The following is a 14,293-nucleotide window of genomic DNA, read 5'->3' as shown; positions in this document are numbered from 1 at the left end:
AAAGTAAGCCATTCTCGTTCATCTCAGGAACAAGACGCAGTCTCACGGGAGATGCATAACAGAGGAAGTAAAAATGAATAAACTGTATAACAATTTATCTGATAACTTTCTCATTTTTAACAAGCACGAAGACGTTGAATAATATGTCCTTAAGAGCAATGATTTTATTGTTGTTTAATATTTCAGTGCACATATTTTATCAAATGAGAATTTCACAGTGGCATAACTAAAATATATGTGAGTAAGAGATGGAGAGATTTTACAGCTGTATCCAGCCTGGGTCTGACTCTTGACATTAATTGTGATATATGTGATTTAATGACGTCGGAAATGAAACATAAATCCATGAGCCGGACTTCGTGCTTTTTCTGCAAACGATTCACACATTGAATACACAGAGACGCGTTTGTCTTATTATTAACTAATGTCAGTATCATAAAAGGACAAACTGCGAATAAGAAAATTATACACAGGAAATCTATTTAGAACTATTTGAATTTCCATGGAATTATCATTTTCACTTTGTTTGTTATCATTTTTCATAAATACGTAAATATTCACGGCGAAAATAAATCTACAAGTAATTATTGCCGGAACAAGAGCATGTGTTAATTTTGTTGCAAAATTATCTGTTCTTCTAAAATTGAGAAACTCATTTCATAACCTGTCAAGTAGGCTGTTCTTTTGCTCTACGCTAATTGCAGCAGAGGCCTTTATGGCTCGTCAACAGAATGGCTGCAAGCAGTTAACTCTTTTAAGCCCCGTCCACACCGTCGAGCTTTGTTCGACAAACTGTGTTTGATGTGACGTCAGAAGGGAGGAAAGTCAGAAATTTTCCCGCTGAACCTGTGCTTCTGACGTCACATAGAGCAAAGTTCGTCGAGCAAGGGTCGGCCGTGTGGACGGGGCCCTAGGCTTCCAGAGATAAAGGTGATTGCAACCGATCTCTTGTTCGCGAAATCTTTAAAAAAATGACAAGGCACTCGCCGTAGAACAACATGCACTCAAATGTTTGATGGATTGGGGATGGAATTTAAAATTTAGGCCAAAGGCCAAGCATTGGGACCTATGGGGCCATTCAGCGCTGAAAGGGAAATTGAGAGTAAAAGGTTTTAAATTTATAACAGGAGGAAAACCTTTCAGTTGCAGTATGAAACTATTGTCATGAGTTGGTGGAAAGAAAAATGGAAAAAAGAGAAAATGAACGGGGGAACAGTAAAAGGGAAGGAAATGGGTTGCAGCTGATGATGGAAATAATGGAGTTTAACGCTTGAAAAGACGAGAGTCGAGCCTCTGGAAACAAACATACTACTACTACTACTACTACTACTAATACTACTACTACTACTAATAATAATAATAATAATAATACTTCGGAGGGAGGAACTCTCATAGACAGGGTTTGTTAAAAATTATTGCTGCTTCAGCACTATTAATCGTGTAGAGAGTCTTCTCTATTTTTCTGATGACGGCTTTCTAGTTGTTGCTTACATTGGCGAGCAACGCACCAAAGGGCATGGTAAAATTCGGTTGAGTCATTTTGATTTATTATTGGAGGGAGAAGGACTCGCCACTGGAATTCAGTTCCTCAGCAGTCATCGCTTGATAATGTCCTGTGGATCAGGATGAAACGTCGCGTTGGAGAGAGAGAGAGAGAGAGAGAGAGAGAGAGAGAGAGAGAGAGAGAGAATTGTATAAGCAATAATAAACCAAGATGACTCAACCGAATTTTACCATGCTCTTTGGTGCGTTGCTCGCCAGTCTAAGCAACAACGAGAAAGCCGTCATCAGAAAAATAGAGAAGACTCTCTACAAGATTAATAGTGCTGAAGCAGCAATAATAATAATAATAATAATAATAATAATAATAATAATAATAATAATAATAATAATATGTATTTTGGTAGAAGACCCTCTTTTAGGCAAATACTGTTAAAAAGAATGGCAGAATTAAGCGAGTTGATTTTATATATTGTTTTTTCTATTTTCCTTACAATTCGCTTCTCAGGCTCAGCGATGTTTCTGAGTAACTGACCAATATTCATATTGGGAATTTTCAAAAATCATAAATGCTGAAGGTAATCTTTATTGAAACAGGATATCAGGTCCAGGTCAAGCAGGGGTCGTCGTCAGTGCTGGTATTATTCCGTAGGCGTAGTTCAGTTCGGTGCCGGGTTCGTCTTCGGTTTAGGGGCTGGTATTGGTGCTGGTATAGCTGGTATATCTGGTATTACGTAACGTTTCGACCTTCTCGCAGGTCATCCTCGGACGAGTCGTTTGAAGAGACTGTAGCAACTTAGCAAGGAAGTCTGTGGGGCGGTATTTATAGCGGCTCGGACCTAGAGTTGCATTCTCATTGGTCGGGCCGGTCTTGGACGAAGTCGTGGACCTCGCCTCGAAGGTCTCGGGGATTCTCTCGTGCGAACGCCACAGTGAGTGTGCCTGGGGATGAACGACAGGAATTCCGTCCGTAGCTGGAATCCTGTCATCCCGTGGGGGCTCCTGATCATCTGGTATTGTCGGGGGGTCGATCGCTGCTCTCCGGGCGGCGGTGGGAAGGAGAAACGTTTCTTGGGTGATGTTAAGATTTGGTTTCTCCTTGCCTATATGGAGGGCTTCTAAGAGGCGCAGACGTCGGGGATCCGTTGTCTGGTCTATTATTTCGATATTAGGAATAATATCATTTCTCTTTATCCGTTTGTTATGAGCAGTCCTGGCGTGGTTGAAGATTGCTCCTTCTTGAGCGTGGCAGGAGATTCGCTTGGTTTGAGAAACGCATGGAGGTCATACCGACGTATTTGCCGAGGCATCCTCGGACGGGGCATGTGTAAACGTAGACCACACTCGTCTTCTTCAAGGGATCCTGCAGGGGCGCCGAAGGGTTGTTTCTCATCACCAGGCTGCTCGTCTTTCTTCGTTTTTATAATAGGATAACTTAACTTAATATTTTTGTCCTGGGCGCGGCTGGGCTGACGTTTTTCGTCGATGATCTTTTTGAGGGCTTGTTCGTCCCTCCTTGTACCTCCTTGTAGAACAGCTTGATGGGCTCTGCAACATCGGGGCGGGGTTCCTGGTGGTACCAGGCTTCCATATTTTTTCCTTATAGATTCATCAACAGCACATTGATGTGTCCGTTGTCGACGAGGACCTGGGCGGCGCGCTCCAACTCACTGTGTGTATCATTCCAGGAGGAGCAGTGTGAGAGGGCCCTCCTGACGAAGGCGCTGATGGTGGAGCGCTTATACCTCTCAGGGCACTCGCTCTCACCGTTCATGCACATACCCAGGTTCGTCGGCTTCGTGTACGTACACCTTCGTGCTGAATTCGGAATCTCGCTGTTCGACAAGAACGTCAAGGAAGGGGAGGCGGCGGTCTTTGCAATGTTCGATCGTGAACGTGAGGCAGCTGTGGTCGTGGAATGCACGTCGCAGCTGCTCTATCTCATCCTGGGAGTCGGCGCAGACGAACGGTGTCATCAATGTAGCGCACGTACATCCTTGGTTTGTTGGAATTCTGGAAGACCCTCTCTTCGACGGTACCCATATAGAAATTGGCGAAAAGGGACCCCAAGGGGGAGATCCCATCGCCACGCCGTCGATCTGGGTGTACATATAGCTGCGGTGATCAGCAAAAGGGGCTTCTTAGTACAGATTTCCAGCAGGGCTCGAAGGGCATGCTCTGGGATGTTTAAGGATGGAGTGCCGGGGTCCCTGTAAACTCTGTCCAAGATCATTTGTATGGTCTCGTCTACGGGGACGTTGGTAAAGAGGGACTCTACATCCATCGAAGCGATGCATCCTCCGGGGGGCGTTGCTCGTAGGGCTTCCAAGAACTCGGCCGAGTTCTTGGAGGATGACCTGCGAGAAGGTCGAAACGTTACGTAATACCAGATATACCTGCTATACCAGCACCAATACCAGCCCCTAAAACGAAGACGAACCCGGCACCGAACTGAACTACGCCTACGGAATAATACCAGCACTGACGACGACCCCTGCTTGACCTGGACCTGATATCCTGTTCCAATAAAAGATTACCTTCAGCATTTATGATTTTTGAAAATTCCCAATATGAATATTGGTCAGTTACTCAGAAACATCGCTGAGCCTGAGAAGCGAATTGTTTAAGGAAAATAGAAAAAACAATATATAAAATCAACTCGCTTAATTCTGCCATTCTTTTTAACAGAATAATAATAATGATAATCATAATAGTAATAATAATAATAATAATAATAATACCCAAGTGGAATAGAAGCAAACAGATATATATATAAACCTAGTAACTAAGGGGCACGAAACAATTACTATTATTCCCACAAGTGTGATGATTCATCTTGAGTTATTACTCAAGAATTACGTAGACACACACACACACACACACACACACACACACACACACACACACACACACACACACATATATATATATATATATATAAATATAATATATATATATATAATATATATATATATATATATATATATTATATATATATATATTCATATATATATATATAAGATTATATATATATATATATAGTATATATATATATATATATATATATATATATATATATATATATATACGTATATATGAACTGATAAAAACGGCAGGTTTCAGCAAGATGAATGAGTGAGTGGAAAGAACTGATTTTGAATTGAATTTGTTATGGCAAATTTACTTGCTGTTAGGGATGTTGCCCTGTAAACAGTGGTAGATTGTTCTGCTCATGGCCTGTGAACATAATAAAGCCTTGGGCATCCTAGAATGCTGAAAATAACGACATTGTATCGATATGTGACCGTAGAATAAAGATAACCAAGTCCTAGCTGCATTCATTGATAGTATTTTGGTAACGGAAATGTAAAAAAAAATTAATTGACTTGAGAAGGAAGGAGATAACACCCGATGCAGTGTGGCTTCACAGCATATTCAGTTCGGTTCTTGAAGAATACTCAAGAGGAAACATCTTGACGTTGGTGGAAATAGTTACGGTTATCGATTCTGCTCGAGTAGTGTATATATATATATATAGTATATATATATATATATATATATATAGATATATATATATATTATATCATATATATATATACATATATATATTATATATATTATTATATACTATACAATATATATAGTATATATACACATATATACGTATGCATATATATATTACTATATCATATATATATATATATATATATATATACTATATATATAGTAGATATTATGAGGTTGTAGTCCACAGGGGAGAAGAAGAAGAGCTAAAGGAATTTCAGCTTTTCTTTTCCCTTGTGGACTACAACCTCATATATCTATCTTCGTGAAAAATGATGAATATATATATATATATATATATATATATATATATATATATATATATATATATATATATATATATGTGTGTGGTGTGTGTGTGTGTATGTGTGTGTGTATGTATGTATGTATGTATGAACACACACACACATATATATATAGATAGATAGATAGATATATTGATGTATATGAGTACGGGTTCGCGCTGGTGTGTGCGTTTGTGTGGTTATGCGCATGAACGTGCGTGAGTTTAATATGCAGCTAACAAGACCGGTGAAGCCGCTGTATACTTTTAAAAGCCTCTAGTTTGATAACCCATGATGTGGTCGAAAAAGATCTTTGTCTTGTAAGTATTAACAACTACGTGTCATGTCCATTAGCTTTCCTCTATTTATTGGTTCTAATTAAGTGGAACAGAGAAATATTGAGTTCATTGACCAGCCGATTAGCTCGAATGGAGAGGTGACTGACTGGAACGACTGCCTACCTCTGTTAAAGCGCTTATTCTTTTCCGGTTCTCAAGCCCAGTGATAGAAGTAACATACCTGCTTTATCCTAATCATTCAAAGCAAACAGTGCTAGGAACTCGGAAATCCCGTAGGTCTGGTCAATTCCAGACTACAATTGTTCGAGTGCGAAAGAAATACAAAACAATTTGTTTTGTCGATGATAACGAATGTGGTCACATTCACTATAAAGAGACTTGAAAAAGAAGCAGACGCATATGTCAGGAGGTGAATGCACAGACAGCCCAGTACCTCCATTAAGACCCACTCTTGAAATCATCACACCTTTTAAGCCTGTATTTTCGCAGCGCTATAGAAACCCATAATTAAAGCTCGCATTTCGCGTGGCCGTTTTCCACACCACCATTGTGAAAGGATCGCGGACGCCTTGGGCGAATACTATTGAGAAAATGCGTTCCTTTGGGCTATTAATCTCACACGTCTCCCTTCGACGCATTGTTGAGTATAGTCCTTGTTTTTAAAAGGGAGACACTATTCGCCATTCACTCCATTCGTGGAAATTACAGGTTACAAAATATCCGTAAAGCAACAACCTCTTTAGGCTACCCGTTAAGAAAAAAAAATTCGTGACCCAAGTCAATTCGTTATCGTGAATGCATCGCGACTGTTTACATCTGCACTAGCCTTTGCTAGAGTTGATAATGATTTATTCCTTTCTATCACCCCCTTACAGCTAATTTTGTATTATTTTCTGTCTTATTACTTTCTTTCCATTCGTCATCCCCTCTTTGCTTTCTTTTCTGTCTGCCATCCTTAGCACTCGGTCATTGATCATCCAGCAAGTATAAATAAGCGACTTGACCAGCCAGCCGCCCTGGATCGACGTTTGTTGTGACGGATAACCTTCGCCCCGTGCCAGCTGTGTGTTTTTATATGTGTGTGTGTGTGAGAGAGAGAGAGAGAGAGAGAGAGAGAGAGAGAGAGAAACTGAATTATAATTCTTGACTGATAGTGTAATCAGAAGCGGTAATTATCGCCTTTTGTTTACGACTCTTCTTCATTGCCCTCTCAGCCTAATATTACCCTATTGAGCGTCAGTTTTAAATTAACCTTTCCAGTACGAAATCGTAGCAAAGACTGAAACTAAATGACGAACCTCAAAGCCATTCAAGTGGCCTAAAAGCAACAAAAATAAACAAAAGAGTCAACTTTGTCTCTAATTCAGCTTTCTATTTTTGCAGTTAAAATCGGGAATTCATCTTCATGTCTGACAAATGCCATTATAAAGCCGAGTGATCAGTTGTAATTTTTTGTAATGTTTAACAAAACAAATTGTCCATGAAAAACTAAAATAAAGGGTTGGATTTCGTAAAAACAGTTATTTTTATTCTTTGCTGTAAAGCAATATTCACCAAAAACAAATTAATTGGTATATTTATATTTTTTGCGCTGTGCTTGACTATGGTAAATTGCTTTTTCGGTAATAATCTTACTGGTATTCATTCCAGTATATGTATATATGAAAACTTAGTTTTACTTTCACCAGTGATAATTATTTTCATTATCATCCAACTATTGTTTTCTTTAACCATCGCGGATCCAAGACAAAGGATCAGCTTTGCCTGGAGCAGTTTTATGCCTGTGTTTGTTGAAACTTAAAAGTACGACGGAGCCGCGAAATTATTTTGATTTGGCGGTTCTTTTTTTATAGTACGTATAGACTAATGGAGAATTATTTAAATGTATCGCTCCCGAGACGCATATTTAATAGCTTAATGGGCTTTTTAATCTCTTGCGAATGACGACTGTCAATAATTATCCTTCAGCGACATGGCGTGAAGAAAACTGTGTCCACAGCGAATGCGGAGGCAATTTGAACGGCCGTCAGCCATCTGACTAATGGAACCACCAATGCAGCCAACAGCCGAGTTTCTGGTGTAGCTGTTACCTGGAAGTTCATCTCCTCTTCTTCCTCTTCCGCGTAGGGGCTGGTAGTGCTGTCGGTGCACCTCATGCGGTGCGTTGTAGGCATTACTTAATGCTTTTTGCATCGTCCCTTCGGCCCCTAGCTGCAACCCCTTTCATTCCTTTTACTGTAACTCCGTTCATAATCTCTTTCTTCCATCTTCCTTTCCACCATCTCCTGACAATTCATTCATAGTGCAACTAAGAGGTTTTCCTCGGGTTAAACCTTCCATAGGTCCCAGCGCTTGTTCTTTGGCCTAAATACTATATTCTGTTCTATTCTTCGTCCTCTTCTCTCTTCGTTTTTGGAAGTTGAAGTCGTGGCAAGGAAGTGGAAGCTGTTTCTGGATGACTGTCGACTGTTTGAAACAGTTGTGTGCGTTACTGATGGATGTGACTGAAAAATCAGGAAATGGAATATGGATGCACGGGAAATAGAAATGTTTTCGAGGACATTAGGAATGGAATTAAGCATAAAATTTAGACCAATTGCCAGGCACAGGGACCTATGAGAAGCGTAGAAGGGAAAACTAAGAATAAAAGGGTTTTAAAGGTGTAACAGGGAAGACCTCGTAGCTGCAGTGGAAAGGAAGATGGAGGAGAGAAAATATGAACGGAGATACTGCAAAAGGAATGAAAGGGGTTGCAGCTAGAGGCAGAAGGGATGCTGCAAAGAACTTTAAGTGATTCCTACAGTGCAGCGCGTGAGATACACTGACGGCACTGCCCCTCCTACGGGAGTAAAGACATTAAGAGAGTTTATTACTGGGCGATGTGTCTCGCCAGATCTTTCAAAAAGGTTGATTTTTTCGTTAGGATTTCGCCTCGCCATATTTAGGTTTGTTTTCTTTATTTATTTTTTTACATTCAAAATATTATAGATGCAGAAGACGTTAAAGCCACGCGTCTCCCAATACTTATTAGCGATCACCTGATCTGCCAGTGCCCCACGGATGACTTTCTTGGCATTTTTCAGTATCTCGTCACGTCACGTCGCCACATCTGCGAAGTCAATGTTATTGACAATATTGTTTTACACCGCCTTAAGGAAAACGCTAATTGCCTTATAAACACAAAGCTGACATCGAGGCAATTTTATTTTCCTAGGTGTTTGTCTCTCTTGCTCTTATTTCTCTTTATTCTTCCAGTTTACTCGGTATTGTTACTGCCATTGAAATGTTTCTGTTCTTTGTCAAAAAGCGTTAGCGAGCCAACATTGCACTGAAAATTACATCAAATTTTGTTTTTACGCTTTTTACCGAATCTCACAAAACTAATGCGAAATAAAATTATAAATGTATGATCTCTGCCATGTAGTTATTTAGTTGTGTTTACGGCTTTACATATCAACACGGAATCTTATTATTTATTTACGTACATCTGGTATATTTTAAAGTAATCGTATATGAAATTTACCGAGTAATTCTTCTTTGCGTATGTGATATAATTACATTAGGGCAGAAGTTAAATTCCTGTGTTATAACATAAAACAGTTTAAGACGAGAACAACAACGTGGAAGAAATTACAGGCGGGGAAGGAGGGGGGGGGGGGAAATTGTGATGTAGGAACGCGGAGGGAGCATGTCGTGAGTAAGCATGGCAGTGGGATTAGAGAAAATTGTGGAAGTGAATTTACAGGGAAAATGACGCCAGCAATAAATATGAAATTTGGCGATCACCTTGAGGAGGTAGATTGTTGAGTCGCTTGGCGTTATGAAGAATGCCGACCATATAATTTCCGTAAGAAACAGATGCTGAAACATCGATAAGCCAAAGAAGGTCCTAGGTGGTACTTGAGTTTTAGAAGCTGTTCGGGAAAGCAAAGTGAGACCTTGATCAAACAGGCATAGAAAGTGGGAGGTGCATAAAATCTTGAATATTTTAATGATAGTAAAAGCCAAAGCACTAGTTAAAGCAGTACAAAGTTTTATAATATTTATCTTTTGAATGGATGGGGTTCGTGTTTCCAAAAATGAACAAAAGGCAGGCAACATAGATTAGAACTGGGGCCACTAACTGCTAGATCAAAGGAATTTGTACAATAGTAACTACCAGTAAATGCAGAAAAAAAGAGAACCAGAGTTGGAAGATTGGCAGGCTTTTTTTTTATTGGATTTGAAGCATTATTTAACCATATTTTCATTATTGCAACAAAGGTTGTGGTATGTTTGCAGACAAACCCCAAACTCAGTAAATGGGATCTGACGTCTATGTAAACCAGTTTCATTCAATCACCGTATGCTAAGGAAAGACCTCTACAATACTCTTCTTCCTGTTGTTTTAAATTCTGTCATTTTTTATTGATTTTGGTTCTCCCTAATGCCTTTACTATTGGACCATGTAAATTAAGAAAATCACAAGGAAGAACGGTGAAGATTGTCATAATCTTGTGAATATTTGCAACAAGCGTGAAACCTACTATATGCTCTGAAGCTCTGAATAACCTGACGTAGTCTTTGTAAACGACAGATTCATATTAATTGTTGAATTTTCCTCCTGGAGCTGTAAATTCTTGAAGCATAACGATTAAAGGTAAGAAAAGAACAAGAGACTTCGAATGCACCAAGCTGTTCGAACGACTGTGTACCATCCAGCTAATGGAAGTAGCAATTCCTCTAATAGCCCAGGCAGTTGGTGTTCCATCGACGTTAAATTCCTGCTGTACAGAGCTTACATGACAACGGACGCAGGGAATGTATACCTGGGTTGGAATCGGTTATCTGAGCCAAAGGTCTGAAATGGATGGAGGTAGAGGAGGAGCAGTGGAAAAGATGGAATATCCGGAAGTGCTGGAAACGAAGCAGAGGAGAAAGGGGAACATGGTCACTAAAGGAAAATGGAGACAAATATTTATAGCATCGGGGAGCGTAAAATACTTTCTAGGAAGGATGTACGTTACGCGTAAAGACTTTTGTTCTCGTCACGAATTTTATTCTTTTTATTTTTGCAAGCCTGTAGAACTAGACGATGAACGGATAAATAGTAAGAATCACACACACACACACACACACACACACACACAGAGAGAGAGAGAGAGAGAGAGAGAGAGAGAGAGAGAGAGAGAGAGAGAGTTATAAATGAAGAATTCCTTTTGGTATAGTGCCAGGAACAACTTAAGTTTGAAAGAGTTTTTCCCCAGCTGTTTGGAATCATCACAGCTGGATAAACTGACCACATGCATTAATTATTGCATTAGGTCATGTTCCTCATTGACCCCCACAAATTTGACATCTCAATCTGTTTGCTTCGCCAGAATAGCAAGATGATTACTTACTCAGGAAGAAAAGATGTTTTCGTCGGTTTATCCGCTTCACTTTTTGGGGTTGAAAATATCATTGTGTTTGAAGATATATTTAACAATTGGAACCTAGTGAAAGATTCGTTATATATAATATATGTATGTATATATATGATATATATATATATATATATATATATATATATATATAGTGATATTTAAAAACTTTTCTCATTTTTTTTTGTTTGGGTCGTTCGCAAAAAGTGCATTTATTTTTTATGAAAAAATGTTTATATCACCTTTACATATATTTATCAAAGTAAATCTCATGAAAATAATGATTTGATTTTTTTATCAGGCCGATATCAATGTTATTTTGGTTTATTTTTACGCGACTAATTTTGAGCAATGAATGCCCTTGAAAAAGTTTCAATAACTTCCGCAACGATAGACAATTTCGTGTGATAATTTGAGAATTGTAAAATGAAAATATCAACTGCCATATCAAGAGATCCAGTTTAGTCATTTGATCTTAATAAGAAAAAATATCGGAGGATAAGTTTCTGAAATTAACGCATCATAAGTTTACTGACCATTTCCCTCTCGGCATGAGAGAGAGAGAGAGAGAGAGAGAGAGAGAGAGAGAGAGAGAGAGAGAGAGAGAGAGAGAGAGAGAGAGAGAGAAAGTTTTTAAATCATAATTGAATTGGAACTCGTTAACAATATTTCGAGACTGAAGCTTGTTTAATTATTATGCAGTAAAGCCTGGCTCAATCTCTCTCGTATTTGGGCTTACCATTAGGTTAAAAGGGAACAAACATATGCGTATGAACACCTCTCTCTCTCTCTCTCTCTCTCTCTCTCTCTCTCTCTCTCTCTCTCTCTCTCTCTCATGCAGAGAGTGAACTGGTCAGTGAACTTAAAATGTGTTATTTTCAGAAACTTATCCGCCGGCATATTTTTTTTTTATTAAGATCAAATGACTAAACGGGTTCTCTTGATATGACAGTTGATGTTTTCATTTTACAATTCTCAAATTATCACACAAAAATGTCTATCGTTGCGGAAATTGTGATGAAAATAAGGCTCGTAAAAATAAACCAAAATAACATACGATATCGGCCTGATAAAAATTTCAAACCATTATTTTCATGAGATTTACTTTGATAAATATGTTTAAAGGTGATATTAAAATGTGTTCATAAAAGATGAATGCACTTTTTGCGAACGACCCAAACAAATAAAATTAATAGTTTTACTATATAAAATTAATATTTCACTAGGTACAATTGTTAGATATATTTCAAATCAATGATATTATTATATAATATATATATATATATATATATATATATATATAGAGAGAGAGAGAGAGAGAGAGAGAGAGACGAGAGAGAGAGAGCATATATATATATCTATATATATATATATATATATATATATATATATATATATATATTGCACAACTTCACCTTTCCACTTGACTATTCATCACTTCTCAGCAATGAGGGCAAAACTTCATGTATGTATAGTAGATATGTTAGGTAAATTATCAAACTATAAGTAAAATCAAACAAAGACTTATCTTATTTTAATAACGTCTGAAATAATAATAACAAAATAATAACAATAACCGCTTAATAACTACTAGAAACAAGTGAATCATAAGCCACCGGATAGCGAACTCAAAAGTATTAACTTGACAGAGCTTGAAAGTAAACATTTCCAAGGATTACATACGTAAAAAAAACAAGAGGAAATTTCATCCATGCTGTCCGCTACGATCAGCAATCAATAGATGGCGCTAACATCATACACAATAATAGGTGTGTAATTAGAATTGCTACATAATGATAGGAGGGTATTATAAAATATATATATATATATATATATATATATATATATATGTGTGTGTGTGTGTATTATATATATATATATATATATATATATATATATATATAGATATATATATATATATATATATATATAAGTATAAAAGAAGACCCATTAAAACACTCTGCTTTAATGCTTAGGACTATATTTCGGTGGACTAACTTCCACCCTTATAAAGTAGTATAAAATGTTGCATTGGCAATATATATAGTGGGAGGTATATCCTTAGGTGACGCCTGGTGTCACCACTCAGCCGACGTTGGTTCTGTTAATTCTCTAAGTCTGCTTCATCATTGCCTTAAGGAAGATATTGTCTATATGGTCAGAGTCCCAGGCTCCATTGGAAAGGTTGATCCTATCATGTTGTTTTTTCTGTGAAGATTCTACCATCTGACATTTGTATCAACAGCTGCTCTTGTACAAAATTCGGGATGAGTTCCAATACATGGTATGGGTCGTATTATTTATTTGATAGAAAATGGCCCAACTATGTTGTTCATATCTAACTAAGCGTTTATGTTGAGTTAATCTTTCAGAGAAAGATTTGCCTGTGAATTCATAATATGAATTATCACAATCCCTACAGGGAATTTCATGAACCCCTATGTCTTTAGAAACTGGTTTCTGCTGAACGTTTTTTAAGGATTTCCCCAGTGTATTTGGATGAGTGAAGATGAAAGGGTTAGGGTGGCCTAATGTTTGTGTGATCTCTTGTAAATTTTCCATGTGAGGGATTATGATTTTGTTTGTGTATTTTTACTTTTCTTTGTTTTCTGTGGGTTTGTAAAGAAATGTTCTTTGGTTTATGCATGGCTTTTTCTGTTATGTGCTTCAGGTATTTTAGCAAGATAAGTTGATTTCTGATTGTTTCAAGGTCTTTGTTAAGAAAATCTGGGGAGGAAATTCTCAGGGCTCTAGGAAATAAATGACTAGCCATGCCAAGTTTAACCCTCTTACGCCGAAGCCCTAAAAATCAAAACCTCTCCTGTATGCCGGCGCCGGTTTGGAGTGAGCGCGGAACCGGAAAAAATAATTTTTTCAAAAAATCACAGCGCGCTTAGTTTTGAAGATTAAGAGTTCATTTTTGGCTCATTTTTTTCATTGCCTGAAGTTTAGTATGCAATCATCAGAAATGAAAAATAATATCATCATATGTAAATAATGCGATATATGGTAGCGAAAAAAAAATTCATAGATAATTGTATTCAAATCACGCTGTGCAAAAAACGGTCAAAGCTAACGAGTTACTTTTTTTTTCGTTGTATTGTACACTGAATTGAAATCCTTTTGATATATAATACATAGTAAAACAAATAAAAGCAACACCAGAAAAATATTATCACAAAATGATGTACGAATTCGTAACGCGCGGACGTAAAAAAAATTTTATTTTCAAAAATTCACCGTA

Source organism: Macrobrachium nipponense, chromosome 2, assembly GCF_015104395.2.
Source record: "Macrobrachium nipponense isolate FS-2020 chromosome 2, ASM1510439v2, whole genome shotgun sequence".
Classification (NCBI taxonomy): Eukaryota; Metazoa; Arthropoda; class Malacostraca; order Decapoda; family Palaemonidae; genus Macrobrachium; species Macrobrachium nipponense.
Note: the sequence above shows the minus strand (reverse complement) of the source record.